General features: G+C 45.6%; 1 protein-coding gene across 5 annotated transcripts in view; it reads left to right on the top strand.

Moving 5' to 3' along the window:
* The first annotated feature begins 627 nt into the window (after window positions 1-627).
* The window catches only part of RFFL (ring finger and FYVE like domain containing E3 ubiquitin protein ligase), a 53,091-nt gene continuing 40,989 nt past the window's right edge, over window positions 628-12,729 (top strand). The window contains exon 1 of one of the 5 annotated variants that reach the window (XM_075073995.1): window positions 628-647. The gene's annotated coding sequence lies outside the window, so the exon portion shown is untranslated. Of the gene's footprint in view, window positions 814-1,204; window positions 1,299-4,386; window positions 4,470-12,729 lie in introns of those variants that run through there. The other 4 variants (XM_075073993.1, XM_032789666.2, XM_075073994.1 and 1 more) reach the window with 4 other exon arrangements.

Raw genomic sequence — 12,729 nt, 5'->3', positions numbered from 1 at the left:
GGGCTTGGGTTCAGATTTATTTCCCTGGTGGAGTCCCATGCAGGGGTTCAGACCCTAAGCCAACTCTTGCTTGGGGTAAAGGGTTGAACCCAGAGCCATGACCCACTGGTCAGGGGAGTTGGATCTTAGAGCCAGGTCCTGCTATGGGGGGGATGATGTTGGAGCCTGGGGGCATTCAGCTTTGATCCTGGAACAGGGCCCGCCCAGGGCTATGAAGCTCCAGCTGGGTCCTGCCTGGGGGCTCTTGGAGTCCAAGAGTGGGATTTGCAGGGTGAGGGGACCCTGGCACCAGACTCTGTAGTGGGGTGAGGATAGGGTAACTAGATGTCCCAATATTAGGGACTTTATTTTATATAAGCAACTCTACACCCACGCCCCCATCCTGATTTTTCACACTGGCTATCTGGTTGCCCTAGGTGACGGGCCCCGCCCCTGCCTCGTGGGGGATTCGAACCGGATTTCCCAGGGGCTAGTTATTTCCGCTTGATGGCGTAAGCAAAGTTCCCCGCGTGCGTTGCGCTGCTCCCGCCTCTCCACCAGAGGTCGCTGTGGCCGCGCCGGCTGGCAGGGCCGAGAGGCCGCTCTAGCCCTCCTCTCTGTGGCTTCCGCCGCTCTGGCCCCCGTCTCGTTGGCTGGCTCCAGCCTGGGTGGGTAGTTGTCATAGCGCCGCCGCCGCGCGGGGCGGAGGGGGAGGTTCGGTGCAGCCGCCCGCCCGCGCCGTCTCCGTCCCCTCCCCCCCTCCCCGCCCCCCGCAGGGGCGGGCCGGGCCGGCCGTACCGGATACACCGCTCCCGGGAGCGGGGGGCAGAGCAGGTTGAGGGGGGCGGAGGAGAGAGGTCCGGGGGGCGGGGTGTCCGGGCTGGGGGCGGCAGGAGAGGGCGGGGTGCCCGGAAGCCTTGGGGGGGGCTGCAGGAGAGGCGGGAGGCGGGTGTCCGGGGCTTGGGGGCGGCAGGATGAGGGGGCGGAGGCGGGGTGTTCGGGGCTGGGGGGGCGGCAGGAGAGGGGCGGAGGCGGGGTGTTTCGGGGCTGGGGGGGGCGGCAGGAGAGAGGGCGGGGGGGTGGGTGTCCGGGGCTGGGGGGCGGCATGAGAAAGGCTTGGGGGTTGTGTGTGTGTTGGGGGGGTCATTGGGCTTTGTTCTCTCTAGGGCGGGGGTCAGGAGAAGGGGGCTGGCTTGCTGCCAAGGGGTTGGGGAAGGGTTGGGCAGCCCCTTAACAAAGGCTGGTGGGCAAAGCCTGAGCTTGTGGGACTGGGAGTTAGGAGCTGCTGTGTTTCTAACCCCTGGCTTCAGTGCTGGCAGGTAAGTCCCGTTCCCTCTCTGTGCCTCGCTTTCCCCATATGTTCAGTGGCCACAGTGACACTGACCCGCCTGGGAGAGGGTTGTGCCGCTCAGGTGGTTACTATGTAAATGCTGTAAGACAGTGGAGTGGTCTGTAAGTGTCAAGCGTTGTTATTTTGCCTAAGCTGTTTGCTCTCATGTGCATTTTACCACGTCCAAAGGGTGCTCATTTGGTACAATGCCAGTGGCACCAGGATGCTGTTTTCTTGATGTAATGGAGCCAAAACTAATTTCTCAATGAATAACTTTACCCTTATAGTTGAAACACTCTCCTTGTTTTTATGTCATAAACAAAATCAGGCAAAAATTAAATATTTATCTTAACAAAGTGTAAACAATGATGGAAATGTAGCAGGAAGGCATTATCTGTGAGCCTGGTGAAAAGTAAAGGTAGTTTGACGGTTCTTCAGAGGCTTTTTCCTGTAAGCTAGACAAAGTGTTGCCTATGTTGTTGGGGAAGTAATGATATGCCTTGTCAAGGTAGGCTTCTAACAAACATTACATTATTATGTTTAATTGTAAATAAGTTTTTGAAAACTCACTTACTCACAGTCTAGTCTGAATTTGTACGGATTAGGCACTTATTGGGGAAGGGAGCACATGCAATCACTTTACATGTTTTGAATGTTAATGGAAGGACTCTTGCACTTCGTAACAGTTCAGCTATCTTAATCTAATGTATCTTTGTGATAGCAGAAGGCACTCCAAGACTGTAGAGGTAAGCATGATATAAGAACTTAGCTAGCCAGAAGAATTTAGCTTTACAGTTCACAGATTCTAGTAGTGTGCAAGGTGATGTTATGGAAGTGTCATTTATGTATTGTTTACTAAGACTCTGCATTGCCACTGACTTTTTTTTCACACAATATGTATACGGTATGTCCTAGAGCATGTTGTGCAATTAATTAAATTTTCTCTTTGGAGAACTATTATGCTACAGTGTATTGAGTTGTGTTACTCACTTGGTTTTTCTCACTTGACTGGATCGATAAGGATCTGGACTAAGGGAAATACGTCTCTAGTTTCAGCACTCCCTTTCATTGTGCTGGTGATTGGAAAGTACAGTAATTGTTTATTTAGGATTATCTTTCTGCAGGTTTGAAGGCAGTAGGGTTTCTTTTTCTTACAATAACTGTACTAACTGCAAATTGATATGGCATAGATGGCTACATTAATCCTTTTTGGTTTTGTTTAAAATTTACTCACTATCATAATTTTCACCATTTTATTTTGCCAGATCCAAATAAATTGAACCCATATAAGTATTAGCAGAAGAGTAGCGGGGGTGAACTATCTGTGTTTAAACAATATTTTTATATTATTTCCTGCATGTTCTAGATCAGTGGTTCTCAGCCTATTTACCACTGTGGGTCACACGTGCAGCTCTCTGTGTTAGGTGGGCCTCATCCACACATAACACAATATACCAGGAGTGGCCAAACTAACTGACCCTCTGAATTGCATATGATGCGGCTCTCGAACTTCTCAAGATCAGGACACATACAACCTGCCCTATGGGGCAGTGCCTGCTGGGCTGTGGGGCTTCTGTCCCTATGCTGCTCCCCAGGGCTAAAGTTCTTAACCTCTCCCTGCCCCCCCCCCCCAGGCCGAAGCCTCTAGTCTCACCACACTACCGCATGGGCAGAAGCCCCGCTCTCCCCCTTGCCCAGTCTTGAATGTGGAGAATGGGTGGGGTGCCTGGGGGATCCAGGAGCTGCACTTTAACTGTAAAAGAGCCGCGTGTGACTCATGAGCCACAGTTTGGCCACACCTGTAATATATACTACCTGTATGGCCCTGAAAATGTCATATGGGCCACAGCTCTGTGCTGATTGCGCTGTGGGTTGAGAACCACTGTTCTAGACCCTCACTTCTCTCATATTCAAAATACTATGTCCCTATAAAAACTTCTGTGTTCACAGTGTTGGTGGTGAGAAGAATTTGTGGTTATAGCAGCAAGCTGCCCTATGGATAATCATAACTGGCTTTACTGGAACAACTGGGTCCAGTGAAACAAATTGATCCAGCTAAATCCATTATCTTGTGTTGCACACTGGCCAATGCCGGCTGCTTCAGGATTCATCCTGTGAGTGATTGGGGAACTGTCTAACTATAGAGTAGCGTGGTTTGGACATTTCTTCTGTCAGTATTAATCAGACTTTAATGAAAGCAAATTTGTCTTCCACTGTCATTTATGTCTGTAGATAAATGTTTGTTTATTCATGCCTTTACTGAGGTGAAATAGAATAACTCAGGTTTCCGCAAGAGTTACTCCCTTTGAATGGAGTGTCCCTGTACCCTTTCCTCCTGTGCTTGCAGGATTAAAAATAAAGTTAAGGCAGAAAGCCGTGCAATAATATCTTTAAACTATCTGGGCTTGTTAGCATGCTAGATGCGTTTATTTTGTCAATCTAATTCCTTCCTGCCTTCCCCATCCCAAACCTGTATTCCCTGTCTTTGTTGTTGGCTTTGGAAGTATATGCTTTTAATTTTTCTAGCTAAAGATGTACTGATTACTTGTAATACAGTAGCCTTGTAATTCAGCCCACCAAGTTTGTTGGTTTAATTTACTTATAATGACCAGGGATGCGCAAACTACATCTTGGGAGCCACGTCCGGCCCTTCAAACGTTTTAATTTGGCCCTGGAGCTCCTGAGGGGGAGTGGGGTCTGAGGCTTGCCCTGCTCCCCACGTGGCATGGCTCTGCGCGGCTCCCGGAAGCAGTGGCATGTCTTCCCTCCGGCTCCTACGCGTAGGGGTAGCCAGGGGATTCCACACACTGTCCTGCCCCAAGCACCGGCCCCGCAGCTCCCATTGTCTGGTAACTGTGAGCATTCGTGGCCGACCATACAATTTTCTTACCCAGATGTGGCCCTCAGGCCAAAAAGTTTGCCCACCCCTGACCTAGACTGTAAATTCCTTGGGGACTGGGACTGATTTAAATTTATGTTCAGTGCCTAAATATTTTGAAAGGAATATTAAATCTAATGTTTCAGGCCTTAAGCTTGCCTCTGTAGAGATCATGGTGAAACCTCATGTTGTGGCAGGCTATCCTACAGCTGTCTACTGTGGGGATCATACACCTTCCTCTGAAGCACCTGGTTAGACTTACTCAGTTTCTCTAAACTGGAGGTGAGGCTCATCTCTATAATTCCTGGAAATTTCTCATGCCTTTTTTTCTAGCAGATACATTTCCACATTAGTGACTTTCAAGTCTTTAGAAACAATTGTTGCTTTTAGAGACAGGATGCATCCTTATCAGTATCTCCCAATATGTATTCAGTACCTTGTAATTTACTGCATTTGAGTTTCTCAATTTGCTCTGAAATACTTATTAGATTTCCTTTTTTTTTTTGGTAAAACCACACTGACTTCCTATGTCAGGTAACATTCGAATAGGAATTGGTGTGCCTACATTTGTTTAGCTTGCCCCAAGAGCTAAACTATGTAAGCCAGGTTTTAACTTATCTAAGAGTGCTCACACACAAAAATGCATTGATTTAACTACATTAGTGCAACATCACACTATTCGGTACACTAGTGCAACTTTTATGTGTAGATCAAGTCTATGTTGATATTGTCATCCTCCCTTGTCAGTCTCAAAACAATCTGCTTTAAAAACAGTCATTTTATGGCATCAGTAAATCGCTTCTTAATACCATACTATACCATTCAGTCAGTTTTGTGGTTGTTAAAATCACCCACTGTAAACATTTGCTAATGAGAGGTTATTTATAGTGTTTTCTGTTGATGCGCGATGATGACATGTTTTGTAGGCTTGCATCGTGCATTCATAGTTTTCTTACACATTCACGTCAATGTTCCTTGGGAACTTTTTTCTCTGTAGGTAGCGGTGGCTCAGGCTAGCCGCTGAGCAATGGAATTCTTTGGACGGGAGGGGTGGTCCGTAGCAAGTTAAAGCTGCATTGTACTGTGCAAGTAGTGCATTCTGATACAACACAACTGGTAACTCTGCTGAGGTCTCAGTGAGGAGTCCCTCCTCTAAAGAGTTGGATTGGTGGACCCTTTGTCCTTTAACTATTTGCAGTGAGCTACTTTTATTCATCACATCTCTGATGGGGTCTTCACAGGTACCTGGTTTTGTAATTTTGAACACAAATGGGTCCTGGAGTCCCAAAATAATTTTTTAAAAAAAATGATCCGTATTTCTATAATTATAGGAAGATAAATGGCTTCTGTGTTTAGACAATTAACATTTTTCTCATGTGAATCCAGGGAACTCTTCCCATATGTGCCTGACATTCTAGGCTAATTGCAGAGATGGGTGAAATGTGAAGCTTAATAGATTGTTGGAGGTTTTTGCGGGGGGTGGGCTGGTTAAACAATAATGAAACTGTTAGATGCCTGCAGGGAAACACTGCTGCCTGTGTGTGGACTTTGTACTGGAGAAAGTTTCAATTGTTCCCAAGCAGGGCTAGCTCTAAAATGTCGCTTTTGTGGCTGCTAGTAGCATAGTAGTCTAAATGACTGACTCTCTTGAGGCCATTATACAAGCATTGCAAAATATTTTTGGAAACAGTTTATTTTTCTGATTCAAATAAAGCTTTGTCTTAAATGGCCCTTCCCACTTTATACTCAAAAGCCTAGAAATTGACGGAGATAATTCTTATGTTTTTTAACTCACAGAATGCTGCAATTAAAAATGCAAGTTCTTCAAACTGGAGACTGATACTTGCATAGTTCATGCCTTGTAGTTTTTGCATGTGATCACTTGTTTCCTTATAAGATCAGTCAGCTTCTGGTCTGTGTTGCTGTTTCATATCCTTTTCGTGCACAGGGGCATCTGTTACCATAAGTAAGTGCAAGTTTACGCTACAGAATTAAGTCGACCTAAGTTATGTCAACGTACAGCCGCCACAGTAATTAAATCACTTTTACATATTCACAGTATGCTTCTTGTGTCAGTGGTGCATGTCCTCATTAGCAGTGCTTCCACTGATGCAGAGAGCAGCGCACTATCTGTGGTTACCCCATTGTGTAACTTGCCACCATCTAGCGCAGAGTGTTTTGGGAAGGGTTTGCACTGTGTCTTGGGGGGAAATGAGACACACAGGGCTGACTGGGAACATGGTGCAGTTTTCTCTAGCCCATAATTTTATCTCCATCCCATAATGTTTTGTGCCTCTTTTCAAAAGCCCCACAAACCCATGCATCCTCCATCTGTGTAAGAAGCATGGATCTTGCACAGCTTTTTGTTGTGATGAGCCTTGCGAGCATGGCGCGCCTGATTGTGCAGTATTTGCAGAGCTGTCAGTGGAGCTACAGGGAACATGATGACTCCTTGGAGGCTAGGTTGCTGTGGAACATCGAAAGAAACAATTTAAGGTGGTTGTTGGATTCACAGAGCAGCTGCAGAGGTGGAGTACTGTTTCGGAATCTGAGAAACAAGCACTGACTGTTGGGATCACCTTGTTATGCAGATATGGGATGTCTAGCAGTGTCTGCAGAATTTTCGGATGTGCAAGGCCACATTCCTGTGTGTGTCGCTTTCCCAAGCCCTCCAGTGGAGCGACACCAAAATGAGAGCTGCACTGACCTTAGAAAAGCAATTGGTGATTGCTAGTGATCAGTTGGGAATCAATTTGGAGTAGGGAAATTCACTGTGGGGGATGCTGTGATGCAAGTGTGCAGGGCTATTAACTGCGTCCTGCTATGAAGGATTGTGACTTTGGGCAATGTGTAGGACATAGTGGATGATTTTGTACCATAGGTGTTCCTGAACTGTGGTGGGGCAATAGATGGCATGTGTATCCCTATTTTGGCACCAGACCACCTTTCCACAGAGTACATCAACAGAAAGGGTTACTTTTCTATGGTATTGCAAGCATTGGTGGCTCACCAGGGATGTTTTACTGACATCAATGCAGGATGGTAACGGAAGGTGCATACACATGCATCTTTAAGAACATAGGCTTGTTCAGAAAGCTGCAAGTAGGGACTCTTTCCAGACCAGAGGATTACCATTGGGTATGTTGAAATGCCAGTAGTGATCCTGGGAGACCTAGCCTACCCCTCACTCCCATGGCTCATGAAGTCGTACATCAGCCACCTCAACAGCAGCAAGAAGCACTTCAGCTACAGGCTCAGCAGATACAGAATGACAGTTGAATGTGCCTTTGGCTGTTTGAAAACCTGCTGGTGCTGTCTACTCATGAGATTTGATCTCAGTGGAAAAAAAAATCCCAATGGTTATAGCTGCCTGCTGTGTGCTTCATAATATCTGTGAAGCAAAGGGGGAAAAGTTTCTTCTAGGGTGAAGGGCGGAGGTGGAATGGCTGTCTGCTGATTTTGAGCAGCTAGATACCAGGGGTATAAGAAGAGCTCATCAGGGAGTCTTTGAAAGACCATTTTAATAGTGAGCCACAGTAAACTATGTTGCTGTAATGTGCTGTGCCTGGCACTGTTTTTTTTTTTTTTTTGCACCCCGGTATGAACTCTGTAATGAGCGCTCAGTGTGTAGTAATATAACATTGCAAATGAATGCACCTCTTGCTATTATCTGTGAATGATGTCAGACCCAGCCAACATATGTTGTAAACTAATAAAGATGAATTAAGTTGCCATAAATAGACTGTTATTCCAAACCCATGCAAACAGATTTATAATGGAATGAAACATTATAAATACAAGGAAAGAACCTTTGAAGGGGAAAGAAGAATCATTTTCATTTCACAAACACATACACCCACTGTGTCTCTCTCAGGTCAGTGTATGTGTGGCTGTGATTGCCTGTACCCTTCCCCAAAGTGGAGTGATGGGGTAGTGCTTCAGCTCTGGATGTCTTGGGAATGTGTGGTATGTCGTAGGGAGGTCCTGGAATGCAGCTATCTATGGGCTGCAGAGGAAGGCGAGGACAGATCTGTTGAACCTGAAGATCAACAAGAGTCTCCAGCATCTCGGTTTGCTGCTTGAGAAGTGCTAGCATCTCCTGCTGCATGTCTCTCTCCTTTTCCTTTGCTTTTCTCCTCTCCACTCTATCCTTGTCCATTCTGTCCACGAGGATGATCCTCCAAGCCTTGTGCTCAGTATCTGAATCACCAGAGGCTTGCAGGATCTCTTGAAACACGTCACTACATCTCCTCCTTATCTGACTGAGCCGCTTCACTGGTGTGGATGGAGAGACCCTCAAGGTCACATTTCCAGCTGCAAAAGATACAGTGCACAGAGGTACTATTGAGAGTGTTTTGACAAGATAAACGGAAACTTGGTATGCTGAACTCACTCCCCTCGATCCACACAAGTTACATTCTCACTTCTCCTTGGGATTCATAGAGCACAGTGGCTGTCCCAGCCATGGTGAATATGGCCCAAAGGCAGGGAGTGAGTTAGGACAATGGGAGTGTGGTAGCTCATGGGCATGACTATACTTGGGTAGGGGAATTGAACTGAATACTGGCACCGTTTTCCACAGGCAGCGGTGATTCTAGCTGAGATCTCACTCCTGCGGGTAACGGAGGCTGAAAGGGAACAGCTCCTGCATGTGTCTGTCTGCAGACTGGGACCCTATGCTGCTAGCCTGTGTGCTGCAATGGTGCCTACCGGAGTAATTGCTGAGTGGCGTGGGAAAGTGTCCTACTGTGGCAGAAGAAAGAAGGCAGCCCCGCCCAGAAACCTTCAGTAGAGGATTGCAGACTGCCTCCAGGAAAGTTTCCTTGAGATCTCTATGGAGGATTCATTGGACATCCCTGTGCACGTAAAGTGTTGTGCAGGGCCCCCTCGGTCTAATTGCACAAGGGAGTGAGAAGCAGATAACCAATAGAGGCAAAGTTTCTATTTCACTACCTGTTCAAGCATGATTTAAAAAAGCATAAATGAACAGATGTCGCTGCAGTTTTAAAACAAACTGCCCACTTACAAGAGGTTCCTTCCCCTGCATTGGGCTCACCTATGCTGGACTGTAGGGACTGGTTCAACTGCTCTGGAATAAACAGGTTGTGGCTCGCTGTACTACTGGATCCCCTGGTCACCTGTCCCCCATACAACTACTCCCTCGTCCAATACCACCATCTCATTATTCACTCCGGGGGCCTGTGGCTGTGACTCCTGTGAAGTACCACGGGGCTCTTGGGGGTGGTCTCCGCTGAGGATGGCATGCAGCTCCTTGTAAAAGTAGCGTATCTGTGGCTCTGCACCAGAGCAGCTGTTAGCGTCCCCTGCCTTCTGGTATGCCTGCCTCAGCTGCTTGGCTTTCACATGGCACTGTTACGGGACCCTCTTTTAGCCCTTCTCCCTCATGCTGGTCTGCATGTAGATGTGGATGTTTCTACAGCTGGATCGTAGCTGTGCCTGCACAGCCTCTTCTTCCCACAGACACGGGAGATCCATCACCTCCTCTGTACTCCAGGCAGGAGCATGTCTGCGGCATGTAACCAGCATGGTCAGCAGTTGCTAGGTGAGCTGTCCATGCTGAGCAAACAGAAAATGGAATTTCAAAAATTTGTGAGCATTTAGAGTGGTGGGGTGTATACCTGTGTGCCTGGCTGCTGGCCAACAAAGTTCAAAATGGTGACCATGGCGATCATAGTAGGACATGACACCTCCCAGAGGCCACTGAAATCGGCACTGACGCTGCGTCGACCCAAGTATGTCAACCTAAGCTCTGTGCCTACTGGGGAGGTGGAGTTAAGTTGGTGTAGCGGGCGAGTTACATCAGCAGGAGCGGCATTTTAGTGTAGAGGCTTACAGAGTTAGGTCAACATAAGCTGCCTTATGCCAGCCTAACTCTGTAATGTAGATCAGGCCTAACCCTATTCATTCTAGAGACTTTTTACACAGAGGAGAATGGCAAGACTCTGGACGCAAGCACTTTTACAAAACGCAGCTTACTCTTCTAACTTGCTTTACTATTTTTGTGTTTATGCCAAGACTTTTCCCCTCCTCATCTATCTTTTTTCTTCTGTTTAATCTTTGAAAGCTCACAGTCCTTTGTGTATGACATCGCTATACTGCCATGAAAATTACACAAGTCATTAAATCAGTATTGTGACCTCCTTCTAGGAAGTGAGAAATGGCTAAAATGTGTTCTTACATTTACTTGCCACTCATGCTATTAAATAGACTGGAGCTCTAGAAGTGAATTGAATATTTTATAATTATGTATATTGAAATATTACAATTAATTAATGCATTTTGGAGCAAAATACTTGGAAATTACTCTCTCTTTTTTGGGTGCTCCCACCCCGACTTTCGGATATCTTTGTCTAGTGCTACAGTTGATGCTAGTAGCACCTTAAAGCTGTGTAAAGAATGGCTTTTACCTGATCGTTGTAGAGGTACTGATGTCATCTCTGAACACGTGTTGTAGTGAGTGAAAATCTCTTTGTAATGTAAGTCTATGTGTGTTTTAAAAATCTGAGATCTCGAAAATAGCATGTTTGATATTATTTATGCATTTCCATTCTCCTGACTCTCATCCATTGCTTTACATGTAAGATTGCCCTTCCCATGAGTGACAACATTTTAAGTGATTTACATGTCCTGCGACATTTCCAGAACATCAAGCCCTTAGAGATTGTGTATTCTTATCGTGATGGCTGCATGTTACTTCTGTGTTTAATTCCATAATACGTGTATGTTTTCAAAGTGAAGCTCCATCTTTGTGTAAATGGGCAATTCTTAATGAGCCATCAAGTTCAGAAACTAGAAGTCAGACCGGATATAAATTAATTTGATGTTAAAAGGCTGTTTGGTGAAAAAGACAACATAATATAGCGCTTTTTAATGTTAGAACTGTCATCTGTTTTTTGTGTTAGGATGCCAGATAACAGCTGCCATTTCTGACCCACCACAGGATGCTGCCTGTGCACAGGAAGAGATTAAATTGACATCTTTAGTTATTTTAGAATCGAATGAGTAAGCACAGTGGGTCAGTCAAAAGTTATGTTTACAAGAGCGAGAGAGATTTTCCCAAGAGTGAGAGAGAACTGCTGCCAACTTTCATAATATTTGGTGTTTTTCTTCAAGCCTCAATTCCAGGAATCATTATTAGACAATCTCAGCCATCCCCCCACCCCCGCCAAATCAGCTTTCAGGGTTGCCAGGAAGAACTTGAAAATGTGACTCGAGTACCCTAAAGTTTAAGAACCAGAAGACAAATAAAACTCCACAGATTTTTTTTTAAAATCTCATTATTTTTAAGCCACTCATGATTTTGAGGGTGTGGGGGGGTGTTTATGATTTTTGAATGTCTGGAGTTGGCAGTACTATATCAGGTTGGAACTAAAATATGCACCTGTTCTGCCTAATGATTTAGACCATATATGAGGGATTTACTCTCCATGATATAGGTCTGGAATCTCATTGATGTTGGTTACTGTGGGGCACTTGAAGTGATCAATAGCTACTATCCTCTCCATCTTTTCTAGAATTGTTGGTGTGGCTTTTGAATAACTTGGCATGGTGACTTAACCCGGTTTGTCAAATTCATGTTATTTACTGGGCATGCCTCTATGCATGCATCTTGTATAACCAACCACTGTAATACTGAAATACAATTTTGCGTGGATATGCATTCCAGTACCTTTGGTGAATCGTAATTCACAACTGCAGTATGATTTCCTTGTGCTCCTCTTGACATTCTACATTGATTTTTATAAAGTAGGTACCAGATCACTGTAGTGTTCCACCATAGTACAGGTGCAGTTGTTACACCATGCAGGAAATCAAAAACTTAGGAATCAATTTTTATTTCTTGCCAAGGTTGTGGGTACCAGTGTGTTGAAACTGTTACTGGTCTTCAGAGTGTTTGTACTGATCTGCCAGCTAAGCACCTCTGGGTAGGTCTGTACTGCAGCTGGAGGCGAGCTTCCCAGCCAAGGTAGAAAGACTGGAGCTAGTGTGCTAAAAATAACTGACGTCCTAGGCTTGAAAACTTGAGCCTCAGAGTTCACGCTATTTTTAGTGCCCTAGCTAAAGCCCTCCTAGCACAAGTCTGTCTGCCTGGGCTGGGAAGGTTGCTCCCATTTGCACTGTATACATACGTGAAGTGCAGTGTTTCCACAAAATTGTAGAGATGGTATCTTTCAGACTGGTAGGTACGTATTATTGCTTTATACTCTTTGACAGTTGGGTTTGCAAGTTTCCAGATGGTATAAAGCACTGGTTTTTAGCTCTAGTAGTTCACAGGTTACCAACCATTAATATCCTGCTGGAACTGAGATTGGAGGAAGACAGAGGCTACGTCTACACTGCACGATTATTTCGAATTAGCTTAAACCGATATTACAAAACAGATCTAATAAAATCAGTTTAGCGTGTCCACAGTGGGATCACGAAATCGACTGTTTGCGTCCATGGTCCAAAGCTACCATCGATTTCAGGAGCGGTGCACTGTGGGTAGCTGTTCCTCAGCTATCCCATAGTTCCACTTCCG

Source organism: Chelonoidis abingdonii, chromosome 20, assembly GCF_003597395.2.
Source record: "Chelonoidis abingdonii isolate Lonesome George chromosome 20, CheloAbing_2.0, whole genome shotgun sequence".
NCBI lineage: Eukaryota > Metazoa > Chordata > Testudines > Testudinidae > Chelonoidis > Chelonoidis abingdonii.
This window is presented reverse-complemented; position numbering and strand designations above follow the sequence as displayed.